Source organism: Oncorhynchus keta, chromosome 26, assembly GCF_023373465.1.
Source record: "Oncorhynchus keta strain PuntledgeMale-10-30-2019 chromosome 26, Oket_V2, whole genome shotgun sequence".
Classification (NCBI taxonomy): Eukaryota; Metazoa; Chordata; class Actinopteri; order Salmoniformes; family Salmonidae; genus Oncorhynchus; species Oncorhynchus keta.
This window is the reverse complement of record NC_068446.1, coordinates 36,363,939-36,390,145: the sequence shown is the minus strand read 5'-3', so window position 1 is coordinate 36,390,145 and position 26,207 is coordinate 36,363,939. Positions and strand designations below refer to the sequence as shown.

The following is a 26,207-nucleotide window of genomic DNA, read 5'->3' as shown; positions in this document are numbered from 1 at the left end:
GTGAGACTGAGGAAATTACAGCTGATTTTGAGATTGATGAGGAAACAGACCAACCAGCAACGTGCGGAGGTAAGAAGGCAGTCAGTGGAATTACAATGAGGTGTGCTGATCTTGTTTGACAGCATGTGAAAGTCATCACTAATATTTTGTAATTGTAGGAAACTCCCATGAAATCATTAACACCTTTTCACCCACATTTTCACACATCATTTCTTTCAAATGTCAGATTACTCCATCTCTATTGCTGAGGAGTTTAAGATTCAGGACCCTGACAAGAATCAACCAGCAAAACTCAAAGGTAAAAAGGGGATAGACAGAGAATAAAGTGTTATATTTGAGGGTAGTTTCAACACTTTCACTTACACTGTCTGTATACCACCTCCCTCTCCTCCAGATTCCTCCATCTTCTTGGCTGTTGCTGAGGTCAAACAGACCAAGTGCAAAGGTCATCTTAGTTTACAGTTCTTTTGTACATTGAAAGTGTTATACAACTGCACCCCCCTCCCCCACTGTTGGTATTAACATCCTTAATTTTCCTATTTCTTGTTAGATGTCTCCTTGGTTGCTGCAGCTGAGTCAAAGACTCTGAAACCTCAGGAGGAGCAGCCAGCAAAGTGTAAAGGTAAAGACCAAAGCCCAGTTTCCCGATAGCGACGGAACTGATGCTTACTAGTGTTTAAGTGATGCAGCTTTCTTATAACGGCTGAAGATGTCACATGTGTTTCAACAAAACACCACGCAGAGAGAACGTTCACTAAGTGCATTGTTGGAGAAGGTGTCGATATTGATTGAAAGAAAGGCAGGGCTGCTCTTTGATCAGATTTCTCCATTCAAATCTTACCTTAACATTAGAAATATTCCACAGTACTGACGACGGATCAGCTCCTGGAGAGCTATTACCACCTCTTGGCTGCAAAGTATTGAGGCTGCTTATTCTGATGCTTACCTTATAATAATGCACTAAATCACAGATTCATTTGGCACATGTAGTTAAACATCATGAAATATATATTCAGGCAAAAATTACAGACCGTATAGTCTACAAATAGAAGTCAATTGACTGAAGATTAAATAGATTTTAATATGATTGAAATACAGGCCTGTGTAGCCTACTGAACTTCGCTTGTTGAATTGCCAAGACATTGACAACTGTTTATTTGTAGTGAACTTCATGCCAAAGTTATCGTCAGTCACAGAGAGACAGATAAATCAAATCAAATCAAATTTTATTTGTCACATACACATGGTTAGCAGATGTTAATGCAAGTGTAGCGAAATGCTTGTGCTTCTAGTTCCGACAATGCAGTGATAACCAACAAGTAATCTAACTAACAATTCCAAAACTACTGTCTTATACACAGTGTAAGGGGATAAGGAATATGTACATAAGGATATATGAATGAGTGATGGTACAGAGCAGCATACAGTAGATGGTATCGAGAACAGTATATACATATGAGATGAGTATGTAGACAAATAAACAAAGTGGCATAGTTAAAGTGGCTAGTGATACATGTATTACATAAGGATGCAGTCGATGATGTAGAGTACAGTATATACGTATGCATATGAGATGAATAATGTAGGGTAAGTAACATTATATAAGGTAGCATTGTTGAAAGTGGCTAGTGATATATTTACATCATTTCCCATCAATTCCCATTATTAAAGTGGCTGGAGTTGGGTCAGTGTCAATGACAGTGTGTTGGCAGCAGCCACTCAATGTTAGTGGTGGCTGTTTAACAGTCTGATGGCCTTGAGATAGAAGCTGTTTTTCAGTCTCTCGGTCCCAGCTTTGATGCACCTGTACTGACCTCGCCTTCTGGATGATAGCGGGGTGAACAGGCAGTGGTTCGGGTGGTTGATGTCCTTGATGATCTTTATGGCCTTTCTGTAACATCGGGTGGTGTAGGTGTCCTGGAGGGCAGGTAGTTTGCCCCCGGTGATGCGTTGTGCAGACCTCACTACCCTCTGGAGAGCCTTACGGGTGAGGGCGGAGCAGTTGCCGTACCAGGCGGTGATACAGCCCGCCAGGATGCTCTCGATTGTGCATCTGTAGAAGTTTGTGAGTGCTTTTGGTGACAAGCCGAATTTCTTCAGCCTCCTGAGGTTGAAGAGGCGCTGCTGCGCCTTCTTCACGACGCTGTCAGTATGAGTGGACCAATTCAGTTTGTCTGTGATGTGTATGCCGAGGAACTTAAAACTTGCTATCCTCTCCACTACTGTTCCATCGATGTGGATAGGGGGGTGTTCCCTCTGCTGTTTCCTGAAGTCCACAATCATCTCCTTAGTTTTGTTGACGTTGAGTGTGAGGTTATTTTCCTGACACCACACTCCGAGGGCCCTCACCTCCTCCCTGTAGGCCGTCTCGTCGTTGTTGGTAATCAAGCCTACCACTGTTGTGTCGTCCGCAAACTTGATGATTGAGTTGGAGGCGTGCGTGGCCACGCAGTCGTGGGTGAACAGGGAGTACAGGAGAGGGCTCAGAACGCACCCTTGTGGGGCCCCGTGTTGAGGATCAGCGGGGAGGAGATGTTGTTGCCTACCCTCACCACCTGGGGGCGGCCCGTCAGGAAGTCCAGTACCCAGTTGCACAGGGCGGGGTCGAGACCCAGGGTCTCGAGCTTGATGACGAGCTTGGAGGGTACTATGGTGTTGAATGCCGAGCTGTAGTCGATGAACAGCATTCTCACATAGGTATTCCTCTTGTCCAGGTGGGTTAGGGCAGTGTGCAGTGTGGTTGAGATTGCATCGTCTGTGGACCTATTTGGGCGGTAAGCAAATTGGAGTGGGTCTAGGGTGTCAGGTAGGGTGGAGGTGATATGGTCCTTGACTAGTCTCTCAAAGCACTTCATGATGACGGAAGTGAGTGCTACGGGGCGATAGTCGTTTAGCTCAGTTACCTTAGCTTTCTTGGGAACAGGAACAATGGTGGCCCTCTTGAAGCATGTGGGAACAGCAGACTGGTATAGGGATTGATTGAATATGTCCGTAAACACACCGGCCAGCTGGTCTGCGCATGCTCTGAGGGCGCGGCTGGGGATGCCGTCTGGGCCTGCAGCCTTGCGAGGGTTAACACGTTTAAATGTCTTACTCACCTCGGCTGCAGTGAAGGAGAGACCGCATGTTTTAGTTGCAGGCCGTGTCAGTGGCACTGTATTGTCCTCAAAGCGGGCAAAAAAGTTATTTAGTCTGCCTGGGAGCAAGACATCCTGGTCCGTGACTGGGCTGGGTTTCTTCTTGTAGTCCGTGATTGACTGTAGACTCTGCCACATGCCTCTTGTGTCTGAGCCATTGAATTGAGATTCCACTTTGTCTCTGTACTGACGCTTAGCTTGTTTAATAGCCTTGCGGAGGGAATAGCTGCATTGTTTATATTCGGACATGTTACCAGACACCTTGCCCTGATTAAAAGCAGTGGTTCGCGCTTTCAGTTTCACGCGAATGCTGCCATCAATCCACGGTTTCTGGTTTGGGAATGTTTTTATCGTTGCTATGGGAACGACATCTTCGACGCACGTTCTAATGAACTCGCACACCGAATCAGCGTATTCGTCAATATTTTCATCTGACGCAATACGAAACATGTCCCAGTCCACGTGATGGAAGCAGTCTTGGAGTGTGGAGTCAGCTTGGTCTGACCAGCGTTGGACAGACCTTAGCGTGGGAGCCTCTTGTTTTAGTTTCTGCCTGTAGGCAGGGATCAGCAAAATGGAGTCGTGGTGAGCTTTTCCGAAAGGGGGGCGGGGCAGGGCCTTATATGCGTCGCGGAAGTTAGAGTAACAATGATCCAAGGTTTTACCACCCCTGGTTGCGCAATCGATATGCTGATAAAATTTAGGGAGTCTTGTTTTCAGATTAGCTTTGTTAAAATCCCCAGCTACAATGAATGCAGCCTCCGGATAAATGGTTTCCAGTTTGCAAAGAGTTAAATAAAGTTCGTTCAGAGCCATCGATGTGTCTGCTTGGGGGGGATATATACGGCTGTGATTATAATCCAAGATAATTCTCTTGGAAGATAATGCGGTCTACATTTGATTGTGAGGAATTCTAAATCAGGTGAACAGAAGGATTTGAGTTCCTGTATGTTTCCTTCAACACACCATGTCTCGTTAGTCATGAGGCATACGCCCCCGCCACTCTTCTTACCAGAAAGATGTTTGTTTCTGTCGGCGCGATGCGTGGAGAAACCCGTTGGCTGCACCGCATCGGATAGCGTCTTCCCAGTAAGCCATGTTTCCGTGAAGCAGAGAACGTTGCAGTCTCTGATGTCCCTCTGGAATGCCACCCTTGCTCGGATTTCGTCAACCTTGTTGTCAAGAGACTGGACATTGGCAAGAAGAATGCTGGGGAGTGGTGCGCGATGTGCCCTTTTTCGGAGTCTGACCAGAACACCGCCTTGTTTCCCTCTTTTTCGGAGTCGTTTCCTTGGGTCGCTGCATGCGATCCATTCCGTTGTCCTGTTTGTAAGGCAGAACACAGGATCCGCGTCGCGGAAAACATATTCTTGGTCGTACTGATGGTGAGTTGACGCTGATCTTATATTCAGTAGTTCTTCTCGACTGTATGTAATGAAACCTAAGATGACCTGGGGTACTAATGTAAGAAATAACACGTAAAAAAACAAAAAACTGCATAGTTTCCTAGGAACGCGAAGCGAGGCGGCCATCTCAGTCGGCGCCGGCAGATAAACGTCTTGTTTCTATGTTTAGGGGAAATCTTCTGCGTAGAAAGTGATGCGGAAGGGCAAAATAAGCATTTAACAAAGCACATAGCTGAACTACGAGTGGTCTGAGGCAGCATTTTCAACTGCAACTTGACTAATTATGGTTTTGGGAAACAGCTCTGAGATTTAACAATGCTCCTATGAAGGTTCTAATGATTAACATATCCTTATGATGCTTTTGGGAAACTGGGCCCTGGATTATAACATATTGATACAATGTTGAATGCTGAGATAGTTTATTACCATGTTCAAGGCGCTTCTGTTTTTCTGTGTGTATTAATGTCCATTCTCTCTCTTTTCTTGTCAGATTTGTCTGTGTTTGCTGCAGCCGGAGGAAAGACTCAGGACTCAGCAAAGGTCAAAGGTGAAAAGGACCTGGATAATGACTGGTCAGAGAGTGACAGTGAGACTGAGGAAATTACAGCTGATTTTGAGATTGATGAGGAAACAGACCAACCAGCAACGTGCGGAGGTAAGAAGGCAGTCAGTGGAATTACAAGGAGGAGTGCTGATCTTGTTTGACAGCATGTGAAAGTCATCACTAATATTTTATAATTGTAGGATACTCCCGTGAAATCATTAACACTTACCTTTTCACCCACATTTTCACACACCATTTTATTCAAATGTCAGATTACTCCATCTCTATTGCTGAGGAGTTTAAGATTCAGGACCCTGACAAGAATCAACCAGCAAAACTCAAAGGTAAAAAGGGGATAGACAGAGAATAAAGTGTGATATGTGAGGGTAGTTTCAACACTTTCACTTACACTGTCTGTATACCACCTCCCTCTCCTCCAGATTCCTCCATCTTCTCGGCTGTTGCTGAGGTCAAACAGACCAAGTGCAAAGGTCATCTTAGTTTACAGTTCTTTTGTACATTGAAAGTGTTATACAACTGCAACCCCCTCCCCCACTGTTGGTATTAACATCCTTAATTTTCTTATTTCTTGTTAGATGTCTCCTTGGTTGCTGCGGCTGAGTCAAAGACTCTGAAACCTCAGGAGGAGCAGCCAGCAAAGTGTAAAGGTAAAGACCAAAGCCCGGTTTCCCGATAGCGATGGAACTGATGCTTACTAGTGTTTAAGTGATGCAGCTTTCTTATAACGGCTGAAGATGTCACATGCGTTTCAACAAATCACCACGCAGAGAGAACGTTTACTAAGTGCATTGTTGGAGAAGGTGTCGATATTGATTGAAAGAAAGGCAGGGCTGCTATTTGATCAGATTTCTCCATTCAAATCTTACCTTAACATTAGAATTATTCCACAGTACTGACGACGGATCAGCTCCTGGAGAGCTATTACCACCTCTTGGCTGCAAAATATTGAGGCTGCTTATTCTGATGCTTACCTTATAATAATGCACTAAATCACAGATTAATTTGGCACATGTACTTAAACATCATGAAATATATATTGAGGCAAAAATTACAGACCGTATAGTCTACAAATAGAAGTCAATTGACTGAAGATTAAATAGATTTTAATATGATTGAAGTACAGGCGTATGGAGCCTACTGAACTTCGCTTGTTGAATTGCCAAGACATTGACAACTGTTCATTTGTAGTCAACTTCATGCCGAAGTTATCGTCAGTCACAGAGAGACAGATAAACGTCTTGTTTCTATGTTTAGGGGAAATCTTCTGCGTAGAAAGTGATGCGGAAGGGCAAAATAAGCATTTAACAATGCACTTAGCTGAACTATGAGTGGTCTGAGGCAGCATTTTCAACTGCAACTTGACTAATTATGGTTTTGGGAAACAGCTCTGAGATTTAACAATGCTCCTATGAAGGTTCTAATGATTAACATATCCTTATGATGCTTTTGGGAAACTGGGCCCTGGATTATAACATATTGATACAATGTTGAATGCTGAGATAGTTTATTAGCATGTTCAAGGCGCTTCTGTTTTTCTGTGTTTATTAATGTCCATTCTCTCTCTTTTCTTGTCAGATTTGTCTGTGTTTGCTGCAGCCAGAGGAAAGACTCAGGACTCAGCAAAGGTCAAAGGTGAAAAGGACCTGGATAATGACTGGTCAGAGAGTGACAGTGAGATTGAGGAAATTACAGCTGATTTTGAGATTGATGAGGAAACAGACCAACCAGCAACGTGCGGAGGTAAGAAGGCAGTCAGTGGAATTACAAGGAGGAGTGCTGATCTTGTTTGACAGCATGTGAAAGTCATCACTAATATTTTATAATTGTAGGAAACTCCCGTGAAATCATTAACACTTACCTTTTCACCCACATTTTCACACACCATTTTATTCAAATGTCAGATTACTCCATCTCTATTGCTGAGGAGTTTAAGATTCAGGACCCTGACAAGAATCAACCAGCAAAACTCAAAGGTAAAAAGGGGATAGACAGAGAATAAAGTGTGATATGTGAGGGTAGTTTCAACACTTTCACTTACACTGTCTGTATACCACCTCCCTCTCCTCCAGATTCCTCCATCTTCTTGGCTGTTGCTGAGGTCAAACAGACCAAGTGCAAAGGTCATCTTAGTTTACAGTTCTTTTGTACATTGAAAGTGTTATACAACTGCACCCCCCTCCCCCACTGTTGGTATTAACATCCTTAATTTTCCTATTTCTTGTTAGATGTCTCCTTGGTTGCTGCAGCTGAGTCAAAGACTCTGAAACCTCAGGAGGAGCAGCCAGCAAAGTGTAAAGGTAAAGACCAAAGCCCGGTTTCCCGATAGCGATGGAACTGATGCTTACTAATGTTTAAGTGATGCAGCTTTCTTATAACGGCTGAAGATGTCACATGTGTTTCAACAAAACACCACGCAGAGAGAACGTTCACTAAGTGCATTGTTGGAGAAGGTGTCGATATTGATTGAAAGAAAGGCAGGGCTGCTCTTTGATCAGATTTCTCCATTCAAATCTTACCTTAACATTAGAAATATTCCACAGTACTGACGACGGATCAGCTCCTGGAGAGCTATTACCACCTCTTGGCTGCAAAGTATTGAGGCTGCTTATTCTGATGCTTACCTTATAATAATGCACTAAATCACAGATTCATTTGGCACATGTAGTTAAACATCATGAAATATATATTCAGGCAAAAATTACAGACCGTATAGTCTACAAATAGAAGTCAATTGACTGAAGATTAAATAGATTTTAATATGATTGAAATACAGGCCTGTGTAGCCTACTGAACTTCGCTTGTTGAATTGCCAAGACATTGACAACTGTTTATTTGTAGTGAACTTCATGCCGAAGTTATCGTCAGTCACAGAGAGACAGATAAATCAAATCAAATCAAATGTTATTTGTCACATACACATGGTTAGCAGATGTTAATGCGAGTGTAGCGAAATGCTTGTGCTTCTAGTTCCGACAATGCAGTGATAACCAACAAGTAATCTAACTAACAATTCCAAAACTACTGTCTTATACACAGTGTAAGGGGATAAGGAATATGTACATAAGGATATATGAATGAGTGATGGTACAGAGCAGCATACAGTAGATGGTATCGAGAACAGTATATACATATGAGATGAGTATGTAGACAAATAAACAAAGTGGCATAGTTAAAGTGGCTAGTGATACATGTATTACATAAGGATGCAGTCGATGATGTAGAGTACAGTATATACGTATGCATATGAGATGAATAATGTAGGGTAAGTAACATTATATAAGGTAGCATTGTTGAAAGTGGCTAGTGATATATTTACATCATTTCCCATCAATTCCCATTATTAAAGTGGCTGGAGTTGGGTCAGTGTCAATGACAGTGTGTTGGCAGCAGCCACTCAATGTTAGTGGTGGCTGTTTAACAGTCTGATGGCCTTGAGATAGAAGCTGTTTTTCAGTCTCTCGGTCCCAGCTTTGATGCACCTGTACTGACCTCGCCTTCTGGATGATAGCGGGGTGAACAGGCAGTGGTTCGGGTGGTTGATGTCCTTGATGATCTTTATGGCCTTTCTGTAACATCGGGTGGTGTAGGTGTCCTGGAGGGCAGGTAGTTTGCCCCCGGTGATGCGTTGTGCAGACCTCACTACCCTCTGGAGAGCCTTACGGGTGAGGGCGGAGCAGTTGCCGTACCAGGCGGTGATACAGCCCGCCAGGATGCTCTCGATTGTGCATCTGTAGAAGTTTGTGAGTGCTTTTGGTGACAAGCCGAATTTCTTCAGCCTCCTGAGGTTGAAGAGGCGCTGCTGCGCCTTCTTCACGACGCTGTCAGTATGAGTGGACCAATTCAGTTTGTCTGTGATGTGTATGCCGAGGAACTTAAAACTTGCTATCCTCTCCACTACTGTTCCATCGATGTGGATAGGGGGGTGTTCCCTCTGCTGTTTCCTGAAGTCCACAATCATCTCCTTAGTTTTGTTGACGTTGAGTGTGAGGTTATTTTCCTGACACCACACTCCGAGGGCCCTCACCTCCTCCCTGTAGGCCGTCTCGTCGTTGTTGGTAATCAAGCCTACCACTGTTGTGTCGTCCGCAAACTTGATGATTGAGTTGGAGGCGTGCGTGGCCACGCAGTCGTGGGTGAACAGGGAGTACAGGAGAGGGCTCAGAACGCACCCTTGTGGGGCCCCCGTGTTGAGGATCAGCGGGGAGGAGATGTTGTTGCCTACCCTCACCACCTGGGGGCGGCCCGTCAGGAAGTCCAGTACCCAGTTGCACAGGGCGGGGTCGAGACCCAGGGTCTCGAGCTTGATGACGAGCTTGGAGGGTACTATGGTGTTGAATGCCGAGCTGTAGTCGATGAACAGCATTCTCACATAGGTATTCCTCTTGTCCAGGTGGGTTAGGGCAGTGTGCAGTGTGGTTGAGATTGCATCGTCTGTGGACCTATTTGGGCGGTAAGCAAATTGGAGTGGGTCTAGGGTGTCAGGTAGGGTGGAGGTGATATGGTCCTTGACTAGTCTCTCAAAGCACTTCATGATGACGGAAGTGAGTGCTACGGGGCGGTAGTCGTTTAGCTCAGTTACCTTAGCTTTCTTGGGAACAGGAACAATGGTGGCCCTCTTGAAGCATGTGGGAACAGCAGACTGGTATAGGGATTGATTGAATATGTCCGTAAACACACCGGCCAGCTGGTCTGCGCATGCTCTGAGGCGCGGCTGGGGATGCCGTCTGGGCCTGCAGCCTTGCGAGGGTTAACACGTTTAAATGTCTTACTCACCTCGGCTGCAGTGAAGGAGAGACCGCATGTTTTAGTTGCAGGCCGTGTCAGTGGCACTGTATTGTCCTCAAAGCGGGCAAAAAAGTTATTTAGTCTGCCTGGGAGCAAGACATCCTGGTCCGTGACTGGGCTGGGTTTCTTCTTGTAGTCCGTGATTGACTGTAGACTCTGCCACATGCCTCTTGTGTCTGAGCCATTGAATTGAGATTCCACTTTGTCTCTGTACTGACGCTTAGCTTGTTTAATAGCCTTGCGGAGGGAATAGCTGCATTGTTTATATTCGGACATGTTACCAGACACCTTGCCCTGATTAAAAGCAGTGGTTCGCGCTTTCAGTTTCACGCGAATGCTGCCATCAATCCACGGTTTCTGGTTTGGGAATGTTTTTATCGTTGCTATGGGAACGACATCTTCGACGCACGTTCTAATGAACTCGCACACCGAATCAGCGTATTCGTCAATATTTTCATCTGACGCAATACGAAACATGTCCCAGTCCACGTGATGGAAGCAGTCTTGGAGTGTGGAGTCAGCTTGGTCTGACCAGCGTTGGACAGACCTTAGCGTGGGAGCCTCTTGTTTTAGTTTCTGCCTGTAGGCAGGGATCAGCAAAATGGAGTCGTGGTGAGCTTTTCCGAAAGGGGGGCGGGGCAGGGCCTTATATGCGTCGCGGAAGTTAGAGTAACAATGATCCAAGGTTTTACCACCCCTGGTTGCGCAATCGATATGCTGATAAAATTTAGGGAGTCTTGTTTTCAGATTAGCTTTGTTAAAATCCCCAGCTACAATGAATGCAGCCTCCGGATAAATGGTTTCCAGTTTGCAAAGAGTTAAATAAAGTTCGTTCAGAGCCATCGATGTGTCTGCTTGGGGGGGGGATATATACGGCTGTGATTATAATCGAAGATAATTCTCTTGGAAGATAATGCGGTCTACATTTGATTGTGAGGAATTCTAAATCAGGTGAACAGAAGGATTTGAGTTCCTGTATGTTTCCTTCATCACACCATGTCTCGTTAGTCATGAGGCATACGCCCCCGCCACTCTTCTTACCAGAAAGATGTTTGTTTCTGTCGGCGCGATGCGTGGAGAAACCCGTTGGCTGCACCGCATCGGATAGCGTCTTCCCAGTAAGCCATGTTTCCGTGAAGCAGAGAACGTTGCAGTCTCTGATGTCCCTCTGGAATGCCACCCTTGCTCGAATTTCGTCAACCTTGTTGTCAAGAGACTGGACATTGGAAAGAAGAATGCTGGGGAGTGGTGCGCGATATGCCCTTTTTCGGAGTCTGACCAGAACACCGCCTCGTTTCCCTCTTTTTCGGAGTCGTTTCCTTGGGTCGCTGCATGCGATCCATTCCGTTGTCCTGTTTGTAAGGCAGAACACAGGATCCACGTCGCGGAAAACATATTCTTGGTCGTACTGATGGTGAGTTGACGCTGATCTTATATTCAGTAGTTCTTCTCGACTGTATGTAATGAAACCTAAGATGACCTGGGGTACTAATGTAAGAAATAACACGTAAAAAAACAAAAAACTGCATAGTTTCCTAGGAACGCGAAGCGAGGCGGCCATCTCAGTCGGCGTCGGCAGATAAACGTCTTGTTTCTATGTTTAGGGGAAATCTTCTGCGTAGAAAGTGATGCGGAAGGGCAAAATAAGCATTTAACAAAGCACTTAGCTGAACTACGAGTGGTCTGAGGCAGCATTTTCAACTGCAACTTGACTAATTATGGTTTTGGGAAACAGCTCTGAGATTTAACAATGCTCCTATGAAGGTTCTAATGATTAACATATCCTTATGATGCTTTTGGGAAACTGGGCCCTGGATTATAACATATTGATACAATGTTGAGTGCTGAGATAGTTTATTAGCATGTTCAAGGCGCTTCTGTTTTTCTGTGTTTATTAATGTCCATTCTCTCTCTTTTCTTGTCAGATTTGTCTGTGTTTGCTGCAGCCAGAGGAAAGACTCAGGACTCAGCAAAGGTCAAAGGTGAAAAGGACCTGGATAATGACTGGTCAGAGAGTGACAGTGAGATTGAGGAAATTACAGCTGATTTTGAGATTGATGAGGAAACAGACCAACCAGCAACGTGTGGAGGTAAGAAGGCAGTCAGTGGAATTACAAGGAGGAGTGCTGATCTTGTTTGACAGCATGTGAAAGTCATCACTAATATTTTATAATTGTAGGAAACTCCCGTGAAATCATTAACACTTACCTTTTCACCCACATTTTCACACACCATTTTATTCAAATGTCAGATTACTCCATCTCTATTGCTGAGGAGTTTAAGATTCAGGACCCTGACAAGAATCAACCAGCAAAACTCAAAGGTAAAAAGGGGATAGACAGAGAATAAAGTGTGATATGTGAGGGTAGTTTCAACACTTTCACTTACACTGTCTGTATACCACCTCCCTCTCCTCCAGATTCCTCCATCTTCTTGGCTGTTGCTGAGGTCAAACAGACCAAGTGCAAAGGTCATCTTAGTTCACAGTTCTTTTGTACATTGAAAGTGTTATACAACTGCACCCCCCTCCCCCACTGTTGGTATTAACATCCTTAATTTTCTTATTTCTTGTTAGATGTCTCCTTGGTTGCTGCAGCTGAGTCAAAGACTCTGAAACCTCAGGAGGAGCAGCCAGCAAAGTGTAAAGGTAAAGACCAAAGCCCGGTTACCCGATAGCGGTGGAACTGAAGCTTACTAGTGTTTAAGTGATGCAGCTTTCTTATAACGGCTGAAGATGTCACATGTGTTTCAACAAATCACCACGCAGAGAGAACGTTCACTAAGTGCATTGTTGGAGAAGGTGTCGATATTGATTGAAAGAAAGGCAGGGCTGCTCTTTGATCAGATTTCTCCATTCAAATCTTACCTTAACATTAGAATTATTCCACAGTACTGACGACGGATCAGCTCCTGGAGAGCTATTACCACCTCTTGGCTGCAAAATATTGAGGCTGCTTATTCTGATGCTTACCTTATAATAATGCACTAAATCACAGATTCATTTGGCACATGTAGTTAAACATCATGAAATATATATTCAGGCAAAAATTACAGACCGTATAGTCTACAAATAGAAGTCAATTGACTGAAGATTAAATAGATTTTAATATGATTGAAATACAGGCGTATGGAGCCTACTGAACTTCGCTTGTTGAATTGCCAAGACATTGACAACTGTTCATTTGTAGTCAACTTCATGCCAAAGTTATCGTCAGTCACAGAGAGACAGATAAACGTCTTGTTTCTATGTTTAGGGAAAATCTTCTGCGTAGAAAGTGATGCGGAAGGGCAAAATAAGCATTTAACAAAGCACTTAGCTGAACTACGAGTGGTCTGAGGCAGCATTTTCAACTGCAACTTGACTAATTATGGTTTTGGGAAACAGCTCTGAGATTTAACAATGCTCCTATGAAGGTTCTAATGATTAACATATCCTTATGATGCTTTTGGGAAACTGGGCCCTGGATTATAACATATTGATACAATGTTGAATGCTGAGATAGTTTATTAGCATGTTCAAGGCGCTTCTGTTTTTCTGTGTTTATTAATGTCCATTCTCTCTCTTTTCTTGTCAGATTTGTCTGTGTTTGCTGCAGCCAGAGGAAAGACTCAGGACTCAGCAAAGGTCAAAGGTGAAAAGGACCTGGATAATGACTGGTCAGAGAGTGACAGTGAGATTGAGGAAATTACAGCTGATTTTGAGATTGATGAGGAAACAGACCAACCAGCAACGTGCGGAGGTAAGAAGGCAGTCAGTGGAATTACAAGGAGGAGTGCTGATCTTGTTTGACAGCATGTGAAAGTCATCACTAATATTTTATAATTGTAGGAAACTCCCATGAAATCATTAACACTTACCTTTTCACCCACATTTTCACACACCATTTTATTCAAATGTCAGATTACTCCATCTCTATTGCTGAGGAGTTTAAGATTCAGGACCCTGACAAGAATCAACCAGCAAAACTCAAAGGTAAAAAGGGGATAGACAGAGAATAAAGTGTTATATGTGAGGGTAGTTTCAACACTTTCACTTACACTGTCTGTATACCACCTCCCTCTCCTCCAGATTCCTCCATCTTCTTGGCTGTTGCTGAGGTCAAACAGACCAAGTGCAAAGGTCATCTTAGTTTACAGTTCTTTTGTACATTGAAAGTGTTATACAACTGCACCCCCCTCCCCCACTGTTGGTATTAACATCCTTAATTTTCCTATTTCTTGTTAGATGTCTCCTTGGTTGCTGCAGCTGAGTCAAAGACTCTGAAACCTCAGGAGGAGCAGCCAGCAAAGTGTAAAGGTAAAGACCAAAGCCCGGTTTCCCAATAGCGATGGAACTGAAGTTTACTAGTGTTTAAGTGATGCAGCTTTCTTATAACGGCTGAAGATGTCACATGTGTTTCAACAAATCAACACGCAGAGAGAACGTTCACTAAGTGCATTGTTGGAGAAGGTGTCGATATTGATTGAAAGAAAGGCGGGGCTGCTCTTTGATCAGATTTCTCCATTCAAATCTTACCTTAACATTAGAATTATTCCACAGTACTGACGACGGATCAGCTCCTGGAGAGCTATTACCACCTCTTGGCTGCAAAATATTGAGGCTGCTTATTCTGATGCTTACCTTATAATAATGCACTAAATCACAGATTAATTTGGCACATGTAGTTAAACATCATGAAATATATATTCAGGCAAAAATTACAGACCGTATAGTCTACAAATAGAAGTCAATTGACTGAAGATTAAATAGATTTTAATATGATTGAAATACAGGCCTGTGTAGCCTACTGAACTTCGCTTGTTGAATTGCCAAGACATTGACAACTGTTTATTTGTAGCTCTTATCCAGAGCGACTTACAAATTGGTGCATTCACCTTATGACATCCAGTAGAACAGTCACTTTACAATAGTGCATCTAAATCTTAAAGGGGGGTGAGAAGGATTACTTATCCTATCCTAGGTATTCCTTAAAGAGGTGATGTTTCAGGTGTCTCCGGAAGGTGGTGATTGACTCCGCTGTCCTGGCGTCGTGAGGGAGTTTGTTCCACCATTGGGGGGCCAGAGCAGCGAACAGTTTTGACTGGGCTGAGCGGGAACTGTACTTCCTCAGTGGTAGGGAGGCGAGCATGCCAGAGGTGGATGAACGCAGTGCCCTTGTTTGGGTGTAGGGCCTGATCAGAGCCTGGAGGTACTGAGGTGCCGTTCCCCTCACAGCTCCGTAGGCAAGCACCATGGTCTTGTAGCGGATGCGAGCTTCAACTGGAAGCCAGTGGAGAGAGCGGAGGAGCGGGGTGACGTGAGAGAACTTGGGAAGGTTGAACACCAGACGGGCTGCGGCGTTCTGGATGAGTTGTAGGGTTTAATGGCACAGGCAGGGAGCCCAGCCAACAGCGAGTTGCAGTAATCCAGACGGGAGATGACAAGTGCCTGGATTAGGACCTGCGTCGCTTCCTGTGTGAGGCAGAGTCGTACTCTGCGGATGTTGTAGAGCATGAACCTACAGGAACGGGCCACCGCCTTGATGTTAGTTGAGAACGACAGGGTGTTGTCCAGGATCACGCCAAGGTTCTTAGCGCTCTGGGAGGAGGACACAATGGAGTTGTCAACCGTGATGGCGAGATCATGGAACGGGCAGTCCTTCCCGGGAGGAAGAGCAGCTCCGTCTTGCCGAGGTTCAGCTTGAGGTGGTGATCCGTCATCCACACTGATATGTCTGCCAGACATGCAGAGATGCGATTCGCCACCTGGTCATCAGAAGGGGAAAGGAGAAGATTAATTGTGTGTCGTCTGCATAGCAATGATAGGAGAGACCATGTGAGGTTATGACAGAGCCAAGTGACTTGGTGTATAGCGAGAATAGGAGAGGGCCTAGAACAGAGCCCTGGGGGACACCAGTGGTGAGAGCGCGTGGTGAGGAGACAGATTCTCGCCACGCCACCTGGTAGGAGCGACCTGTCAGGTAGGACGCAATCCAAGCGTGGGCCGCGCCGGAGATGCCCAACTCGGAGAGGGTGGAGAGGAGGATCTGATGGTTCACAGTATCGAAGGCAGCCGATAGGTCTAGAAGGATGAGAGCAGAGGAGAGAGAGTTAGCTTTAGCAGTGCGGAGCGCCTCCGTGATACAGAGAAGAGCAGTCTCAGTTGAATGACTAGTCTTGAAACCTGACTGATTTGGATCAAGAAGGTCATTCTGAGAGAGATAGCGGGAGAGCTGGCCAAGGACGGCACGTTCAAGAGTTTTGGAGAGAAAAGAAAGAAGGGATACTGGTCTGTAGTTGTTGACATCGGAGGGATCGAGTGTAGGTTTTTTCAGAAGGGGTGCAACTCTCGCTCTCTTGAAGACGGAAGGGACGTAGCCAGCGGTCAGGGATGAGTTGATGAGCGAGGTGAGGTAAGGGAGAATGTCTCCGGAAATGGTCTGGAGAAGAGAGGAGGGGATAGGGTCGAGCGGGCAGGTTGTTGGGCGGCCGGCCGTCACAAGACGCGAGATTTCATCTGGAGAGAGAGGGGAGAAAGAGGTCAGAGCACAGGGTAGGGCAGTGTGAGCAGAACCAGCGGTGTCGTTTGACTTAGCAAACGAGGATCGGATGTCGTCGACCTTCTTTTCAAAATGGTTGACGAAGTCATCTGCAGAGAGGGAGGAGGGGGGGAGGAGGAGGATTCAGGAGGGAGGAGAAGGTGGCAAAGAGCTTCCTAGGGTTAGAGGCAGATGCTTGGAATTTAGAGTGGTAGAAAGTGGCTTTAGCAGCAGAGACAGAGGAGGAAAATGTAGAGAGGAGGGAGTGAAAGGATGCCAGGTCCGCAGGGAGGCGAGTTTTCCTCCATTTCCGCTCGGCTGCCCGGAGCCCTGTTCTGTGAGCTCGCAATGAGTCGTCGAGCCACGGAGCGGGAGGGGAGGACCGAGCCGGCCTGGAAGATAGGGGACATAGAGAGTCAAAGGATGCAGAAAGGGAGGAGAGGAGGGTTGAGGAGGCAGAATCAGGAGATAGGTTGGAGAAGGTTTGAGCAGAGGGAAGAGATGATAGGATGGAAGAGGAGAGAGTAGCGGGGAGAGAGAGCGAAGGTTGGGACGGCGCGATACCATCCGAGTAGGGGCAGTGTGGGAAGTGTTGGATGAGAGCGAGAGGGAAAAGGATACAAGGTAGTGGTCGGAGACTTGGAGGGGAGTTGCAATGAGGTTAGTGGAAGAACAGCATCTAGTAAAGATGAGGTCGAGCGTATTGCCTGCCTTGTGAGTAGGGGGAAGGTGAGAGGGTGAGGTCAAAAGAGGAAAGGAGTGGAAAGAAGGAGGCAGAGAGGAATGAGTCAAAGGTAGACGTGGGGAGGTTAAAGTCGCCCAGAACTGTGAGAGGTGAGCCGTCCTCAGGAAAGGAGCTTATCAAGACATCAAGCTCATTGATGAACTCTCCGAGGGGACCTGGAGGGCGATAAATGATAAGGATGTTAAGCTTGAAAGGGCTGGTAACTGTGACAGCATGAAATTCAAAGGAGGCGATAGACAGATGGGTAAGGGGAGAAAGAGAGAATGACCACTTGGGAGAGATGAGGATCCCGGTGCCACCACCCCGCTGACCAGAAGCTCTCGGGGTGTGCGAGAACACGTGGGCGGACGAAGAGAGAGCAGTAGGAGTAGCAGTGTTATCTGTGGTGATCCATGTTTCCGTCAGTGCCAAGAAGTCGAGGGACTGGAGGGAGGCATAGGCTGAGATGAACTCTGCCTTGTTGGCCGCAGATCGGCAGTTCCAGAGGCTACCGGAGACCTGGAACTCCACGTGGGTCGTGCGCGCTGGGACCACCAAATTAGGGTGGCCGCGGCCACGCGGTGTGGAGCGTTTGTATGGTCTGTGCAGAGAGGAGATAACAGGGATAGACAGACACATAGCTGACAGGCTACAGAAGAGGCTACGCTAATGCAAGGAGATTGGAATGATAAGTGGACTACACGTCTCAAATGTTCAGAAAGTTAAGCTTACGTAGCAAGAATCTTATTGACTAAAATGATTAAAATGATACAGTACTGCTAAAGTAGGCTAGCTGGCAGTGGCTGCGTTGTTGACTTTGTAGGCTAGCTGGCAGTGGCTGCGTTGTTGACACTACACTAATCAAGTCGTTCCGTTGAGTTTAATAGTTTCTACAGTGCTGCTATTCGGGGGCTAGCTGGCTAGCTAGCAGTGTTGATTACGTTACGTTGCGTTAAAAGAACGACAATAGCTGGCTAGCTAACCTAGAAAATCGCTCTAGACTACACAATTATCTTTGATACACAGACGGCTATGTAGCTAGCTATGTAGCTAGCTACGATCAAACAAATCAAACCGTTGTGCTGTAATGAAATGAAATGAAAATGTGATACTACCTGTGGAGCGAAGTGGAATGCGACCGGGTTGTTGAGTGCGGAAGTTCTATTCAGTAGACGTTGGCTAGCTGTTGGCTAGCTAGCAGTGTCTCCTACGTTAAGGACGACAAATAGCTAGCTAGCTAACCTCGGTAAATTAAGATAATCACTCTAAGACTACACGCTCTAAACTACACAATTATCTTGGATACGAAGACAGCAAAGACAACTATGTAGCTAGCTAACACTACACTAATCAAGTCGTTCAGTTGAGTGTAATAGTTTCTACAGTGCTGCTATTCGGTAGACGGTGGACGTTTGCTAGCTGGCTAGTTAAGTTAAGCTTACGTAGCAAGAATCTTATTGACTAAAATGATTAAAATGATACAGTACTGCTGAAGTAGGCTAGCTGGCAGTGGCTGCGTTGTTGACTTTGTAGATTAGCTGACAGTGGCAGACGGTGGACGTTTGCTAGCTGGCTAGCTGCTGGGCAGATAGCAGTGTAGACTACGTTAGGACGACGAAATACGAAGTTGCAATAGAAGTGCTGACTGTTTCACTTTGTTGTCCTCTTTCTTTTCCTTTTTCTTCTGTCCTTCTTTTGTCCTTATTTTGTCTTCCTTTCTTCTGTTAACTAGATATTTTTTGTTGTTATTCTTTGTAAGCTAGCTAGCTTCTTCCAGGAGAGTCCCTAGCAACTGCTTAGCAACAAGTAAACAATTCTGCTAGCAATTCAGCTAGCTAAGATAACTGTACAATTTTATGAAAAATAGTTAATTTTTCAAAAGCCTGTCTTTTTTGGTTTGTTCCTTGTTTTGTCTTCTATTGAGTCTTGCAGTTTTCTCTTGATTTTTTCGATGTACTTCACTTTAAAAAACCATTTAAATCTCAATATATACAGGAGCTCATTTTTCAGCAGCTGCTCAATTTAGAACTGGATAAATGGTTTCCAGTTTGCAAAGAGTTAAATAAAGTTCGTTCAGAGCCATCGATGTGTCTGCTTGGGGGGAATATATACGGCTGTGATTATAATCGAAGAGAATTCTCTTGGAAGATAATGCGGTCTACATTTGATTGTGAGGAATTCTAAATCAGGTGAACAGAAGGATTTGAGTTCCTGTATGTTTCCTTCATCACACCATGTCTCGTTAGTCATGAGGCATACGCCCCCGCCACTCTTCTTACCAGAAAGATGTTTGTTTCTGTCGGCGCGATGCGTGGAGAAACCCGTTGGCTGCACCGCATCGGATAGCGTCTTCCCAATAAGCCATGTTTCCGTGAAGCAGAGAACGTTGCAGTCTCTGATGTCTCTCTGGAATGCCACCTTTGCTCGGATTTCGTCAACCTTGTTGTCAAGAGACTGGACATTGGCAAGAAGAATGCTGGGGAGTGGTGCGCGATGTGCCCTTTTTCGGAGTCTGACCAGAACACCGCCTCGTTTCCCTCTTTTTCGGAGTCGTTTCCTTGGGTCGCTGCATGCGATCCATTCCGTTGTCCTGTTTGTAAGGCAGAACACAGGATCGGCGTCGCGGAAAACATATTCTTGGTCGTACTAATGGTGATTTGACGCTGATCTTATATTCAGTAGTTCTTCTCGACTGTATGTAATGAAACCTAAGATGACCTGGGGTACTAATGTAAGAAATAACACGTAAAAAAACAAAAAACTGCATAGTTTCCTAGGAACGCAAAGCGAGGTGGCCATCTCAGTCGGTGCCGGCAGATAAACGTCTTGTTTCTATGTTTAGGGGAAATCTTCTGCGTAGAAAGTGATGCGGAAGGGCAAAATAAGCATTTAACAAAGCACTTAGCTGAACTACGAGTGGTCTGAGGCAGCATTTTCAACTGCAACTTGACTAATTATGGTTTTGGGAAACAGCTCTGAGATTTAACAATGCTCCTATGAAGGTTCTAATGATTAACATATCCTTATGATGCTTTTGGGAAACTGGGCCCTGGATTATAACATATTGATACAATGTTGAATGCTGAGATAGTTTATTACCATGTTCAAGGCGCTTCTGTTTTTCTGTGTGTATTAATGTCCATTCTCTCTCTTTTCTTGTCAGATTTGTCTGTGTTTGCTGCAGCCGGAGGAAAGACTCAGGACTCAGCAAAGGTCAAAGGTGAAAAGGACCTGGATAATGACTGGTCAGAGAGTGACAGTGAGATTGAGGAAATTACAGCTGATTTTGAGATTGATGAGGATACAGACCAACCAGCAACGTGTGGAGGTAAGAAGGCAGTCAGTGGAATTACAAGGAGGAGTGCTGATCTTGTTTGACAGCATGTGAAAATCATCACTAATATTTTTTAATTGTAGGAAACTCCCATGAAATCATTAACACTTACCTTTTCACCCACCTTTTCACCCACATTTTCACCCACCATTTTATTCAAATGTCAGATTACTCCATCTCTATTGCTGAGGAGTTTAAGATTCAGGACCCTGATAAGAATCAACCAGCAAAACTCAAAGGTAAAAAGGGGATAGACAGAGAATAAAGTCTGATATGTGAGGGTAGTTTCAACACTTTCACTTACACTGTCTGTATACCACCTCCCTCTCCTCCAGATTCCTCCATCTTCTTGGCTGTTGCTGAGGTCAAACAGACCAAGTGCAAAGGTCATCTTAGTTTACAGTTCTTTTGTACATTGAAAGTGTTATACAACTGCACCCCCCTCCCCCACTGTTGGTATTAACATCCTTAATTTTCCTATTTCTTGTTAGATGTCTCCTTGGTTGCTGCAGCTGAGTCAAAGACTCTGAAACCTCAGGAGGAGCAGCCAGCAAAGTGTAAAGGTAAAGACCAAAGCCCGGTTACCCGATAGCGATGGAACTGAAGCTTACTAGTGTTTAAGTGATGCAGCTTTCTTATAACGGCCGAAGATGTCATGTGTTTCAACAAAACACCACGCAGAGAGAACGTTCACTAAGTGCATTGTTGGAGAAGGTGTCGATATTGATTGAAAGAAAGGCAGGGCTGCTCTTTGATCAGATTTCTCCATTCAAATCTTACCTTAACATTAGAAATATTCCACAGTACTGACGACGGATCAGCTCCTGGAGAGCTATTACCACCTCTTGGCTGCAAAATATTGAGGCCGCTTATTCTGATGCTTACCTTATAATAATGCACTAAATCACAGATTCATTTGGCACATGTACTTAAACATCATGAAATATATATTGAGGCAAAAATTACAGACCGTATAGTCTACAAATAGAAGTCAATTGACTGAAGATTAAACAGATTTTAATATGATTGAAATACAGGCGTATGTAGCCTACTGAACTTCGCTTGTTGACTTGCCAAGACATTGACAACTGTTTATTTGTAGTCAACTTCATGCCGAAGTTATCGTCAGTCACAGAGAGACAGATAAACATCGTGTTTCTATGTTTAGGGGAAATCTTCTGCGTAGAAAGTGATGCGGAAGGGCAAAATAAGCATTTAACAAAGCACTTAGCTGAACTACGAGTGGTCTGAGGCAGCATTTTCAACTGCAACTTGACTAATTATGGTTTTGGGAAACAGCTCTGAGATTTAACAATGCTCCTATGAAGGTTCTAATGATGAACATATCCTTATGATGCTTTTGGGAAACTGGGCCCTGGATTATAACATATTGATACAATGTTGAATGCTAAGATAGTTTATTAGCATGTTCAAGGTGCTTCTCTTATTTCTGTTTTTCTGTGTTTATTAACGTCCATTCTCTCTCTTTTCTTGTCAGATTTGTCTGTGTTTGCTGCAGCCGGAGGAAAGACTCAGGACTCAGCAAAGGTCAAAGGTGAAAAGGACCTGGATAATGACTGGTCAGAGAGTGACAGTGAGATTGAGGAAATTATAGCTGATTTTGAGATTGATGAGGAAACAGAGCAACCAGCAACGTGCGGAGGTAAGAAGGCAGTCAGTGGAATTACAATGAGGAGTGCTGAGCTAGTTTGAAAGCATGTTCAAGGTGTTATGTCTGTCTAGTAATGTACTTTCTCTCTCTTCTCTTGTCTGTGTTTGCTGCAGCTGGAGGACAGACTCAGAACACTCAGACAGACCAGGCAGCAAAGGTCAAAGGTGAACAGGACCTGGACATTGACTGGTCAGAGAGTGACTATGACAGTGAGGGAACAATGGATAGTGACAAAGAGTTCATAGGTAAAGACAAATGGACAAAATGGAGCGTGGACATTGAGGAAAAGAAAGCGTGTACACAAGTCCAACATGATGGAAATACAGCTGAGAGAGACATCATAAACCAAGAGAAGAAAAAGGTCCAGCCAGCAAAATGCAAAGGTGAGAGAGAGAGAGAGAGAGAGAGAGAGAGAGAGAAAGAGAGAGAGAGAGAGAGAGACCACTAGATGATAAGGAGAAGTTCAGATTGTGAAGTGAGCATGAATTCCCTCAGTATGTTTATCAATCGTTCCTCTTGCCCACCTCTCTCCCCTGAAAGATTTATGCATCTTTTCAGCTGGTGCTCAGACTCAGCAGACCCAGCAGTGCAAAGGTAAGAAAGAGGATGGGTGCAGCATTATGAATTGCTGTGTCACATAAGACCCACTACCCACTGGGCACAAACTGGTTGAATCACCCTTCTTTCCACAATTTTTTTAATCTATTTTATGACATGACATTGAATCAATATGGAAAACTACTTGGATTTGCAAAATGTCATCAACGTAAAAGGAATTTCAGGAAGTTTCTTTCCACGCAACTTTTCATCTAAATCCAATTACATGGTTTATATTTTGTTGATTTTACATTAGTTGTCAACTGAATCAAACGTAAATTAAAACTAGACGTTAAACTGGCGTCTGTGTCCAGTGGATAATATATATATTAGTTTCATGTCATCTTAGTTTACAGTTATTTTGTACACTGAAACTAGACAACCACAGTGTAAAGGTAGGACCAGGCAAAGTGAGTGACAGGGGACTCGAACAGAAAACATTTCATTCTCTGTGGTTTAATAGCGAAGAGCACCATTGCTCTCTCCCAAAAGATAGGTTGGTGCGTAAAACCCGTAAATTAAAATAAGTACAAATAAATACATTTGAACTGCATCAGGGATGGCGTAGACAGATATTTCGGCTTTGCAGCCTTCTTCAGGGTGGTTTAGCATCACATTGTACTCAGACGACGCCATCTTAATCCTCATGGGGAGGCTAATAAAACTATTACATTTAAGTAACAGCCGTGTATCTCACTAAGGTACTGAGTTATGTGTGACTGCAGTTTATTAACACAGTACTCCTCTAGTGCATTGAACCAGTTTATAGAACTTAACTATACTTTTATTGCTGTGTTGTTGTCCTATCAAATCTCCATTCATGTATATTCCTTTCTGTCCTTAGATTACTCTATTTTCACTGCACCAGGGCTAAAGAGCAAGGACCCGTATGATCAACAGCCAGTAAAATACAAAGGTAAAACATGAAGGGGGATAGAGAGGGACAGACTTTTCACAAAGTATTTGATGGCTCAGTGAGGTGTCGGTAAAAAGGATGAGAGATATAAAACGCGTACGCACACGTGTTCACTCTGTTTTCCTCTATTTATCTCTGTCTCTGTCTCTGTCTCTGTCTGTCTGTCTGTCTGTCTGTCTGTCTGTCTGTCTGTCTGTCTGTCTGTCTGTCTGTCTGTCTGTCTGTCTGTCTGCCTCTCTGTCTGTCTGTCTGTCTGTCAGTTTCCACCTCATTTTGTGTGCACATAGCTTGTCTTCTCTTGAGAGCCAGGTCTGCCTACGGTGGTCTTTCTCAATAGCAAGCTCACCTAGTCTGTACATAGTCAATGCTAATCACTCTGTCTCTGTCTCTGTCTCTGTCTCTGTCTCTCTCTCTCTCTCTCTCTCTCTCTCTCTCTCTCTCTCTCTCTCTCTCTCTCTCTCTCTCTCTCTCTCTCTCTCTCTCTCTCTCTCTCTCTCTCTCTCTCTCTCTCTCTCTCTCTCTCAGATGTCTCTATATTTGCAGCTGGGAAAACTCATTTGGCTAAAGTCTTGAAACCCCTTGTGCGCAAAAAAATGAAGGCAGAATGCATAGGTAAGAGAGGAGAATGTTACAACTGATAAGTGAGGTTTGTTTGACACAGTATTACATGATTCTAACAGTGATACTTTTTGTTGGGTCTTTTTTCAGTTCCTGACGTTTTCCTTGCTAAGAAGTGACCTCTGCAATTTGAAAAATATTTTCTGAAATTCATTTTCATTCTTTCCCTTGTTTTCTATATACATTTTTTTAATTCTTCAAGCATTATAAAATAATAAAATAATTTTATCATCAATGGTTTGTCTGTGCACATTGTTTTTAAGGGTCAGGTCAAGACCAATTCTGTGGTCTGTGTTTTGCTAGAGAAACAGTATGGATACTAGCCCAGATTCCTAACCTCTGGGGTTTGCAAAGTCTTTCAAAAAAACATTCGCCAGCCTTAGATTCTCCAATATTTTTTTGTCACATTAGACTTGAAAGATATGCTAACAGAATTGAGCGTGCCAGAGAAAATGGTCTCTAATGTACCCACAGTTTAGTACTCAAAGCATTCTCTCTCTCTTTAGGATTGTCACAGATGGTTGTGGCCATAGAGCTCGCCAGTTTGTAGTCCTAAAAACTGGAAATGAAACCTTGTGGTACAGATAGGGGTCTACCTGTGCCTGAGCACCTTAGTTTAAATATCAACAGTACTGCCCCAGCAGCATACCATTTGATTAACACTTGATTACACTTGATTTACATCATCATCAATTCTCGGTCTGGTTGGACTTCACGCAGCAGAGAGGCAGAAAGACATAGCGAGGAGTGGTTGCATCTCCGACCCTCCGACCCATGTCAAACCCCTTCTTCAGTCGGGAGTTGCACGTGTGTGTCAGAGCAGCAGCAACACAGGTAGTCTACACTCTAGCAAACCATCATATACTAACATATCTCATAGTGAGAGAACCACACCAGACTCATCCTTTCATCTCATAGTGAGAGAACCACACCAGACTCACCCTTTATTCGAGCCTTCATTAAAAAGTGTCCAGGCCATACAGTGTGGAAATTCAAGATGTGGCTTCACCTCCTAAAATACACTTATAGTCCCTACCTCCCATCCTCTCTCTCTCTCTCTCTCTCTCCCTCTCCATTTCTCTCTCTCTCTCCATCTCTCTCTCTCTCTCTCTCTCTCTCTCTCTCTCTCTCTCTCTCTCTCTCTCTCTCTGTCTGTCTGTCTGTCTGTCTGTCTGTCTGTCTGTCTGTCTGTCTGTCTGTCTGTCTGTCTGTCTGTCTGTCTGTCTGTCTGTCTGTCTCTCTCTCTCTCTCTCTCTCTCTCTCTCTCTCTCTCTCTCTCTCTCTCTGTCTCTCAGGCATGGCCAAGGACCCCCCGGTTCAGCAGGCCAAAGTGAGTAATAAAAGTGAGATTGTCCAAAAGAAAGATGGGAATGACAAAGTGACAGAGCCAAAGACAGATGCAGAGCTCATTATGGAAAAATATGAGAGGATGGTGGAAGAGGGGAGACGGGGGCCTGGTCAGAAGGATAAGAGAGATAAAGACATGGCCAAAGAGTCTACAGAAGAGCAGCTCAGGCTGAGGAATGAGAAGGCCCTTCAGGATCACCTGGACAGTGTAGAGAATCAGGAAGGGACAAGCAAACAAAGTGACAGGGGACTCGAACAGAAAACATTTCCTTCTCTGTGGTTTAATAGCGAAGAGCACCATTGCTCTCTCCCACAAGTTAGGTTGGTAAGTAAAACCCGTAAATTAAAATAAGTACAAATAAATACATTTGAACTGCATCAGGGATGGCGTACACAGATGTTTCGGCTTTGCAGCCTTCTTCAGGGTGGTTTAGCATCACATTGTACTCAGACGACGCCATCTTAATCCTCATGGGGAGGCTAATAAAACTATTACATTTAAGTAACAGCATTGTATCTCACTAAGTATTGAGTTATGTGTGACTGCAGTTTATTAACACAGTACTCCTCTAGTGCATTGAAACAGTT

At 44.4% G+C, this 26,207-nt stretch overlaps 1 protein-coding gene across 4 annotated transcripts in view; it reads left to right on the top strand.

Moving 5' to 3' along the window:
- Window positions 1–24,465, top strand: part of LOC127912056 (uncharacterized) — a 43,520-nt gene extending 19,055 nt beyond the window's left edge. For 2 of the 4 annotated variants that reach the window (XM_052480617.1, XM_052480618.1), the window contains exon 8: window positions 24,363–24,465. The gene's annotated coding sequence lies outside the window, so the exon portion shown is untranslated. Of the gene's footprint in view, window positions 1–24,179; window positions 24,202–24,362 lie in introns of those variants that run through there. The other 2 variants (XM_052480626.1, XM_052480627.1) reach the window with 2 other exon arrangements.
- The last annotated feature ends 1,742 nt before the right edge of the window (window positions 24,466–26,207 follow it).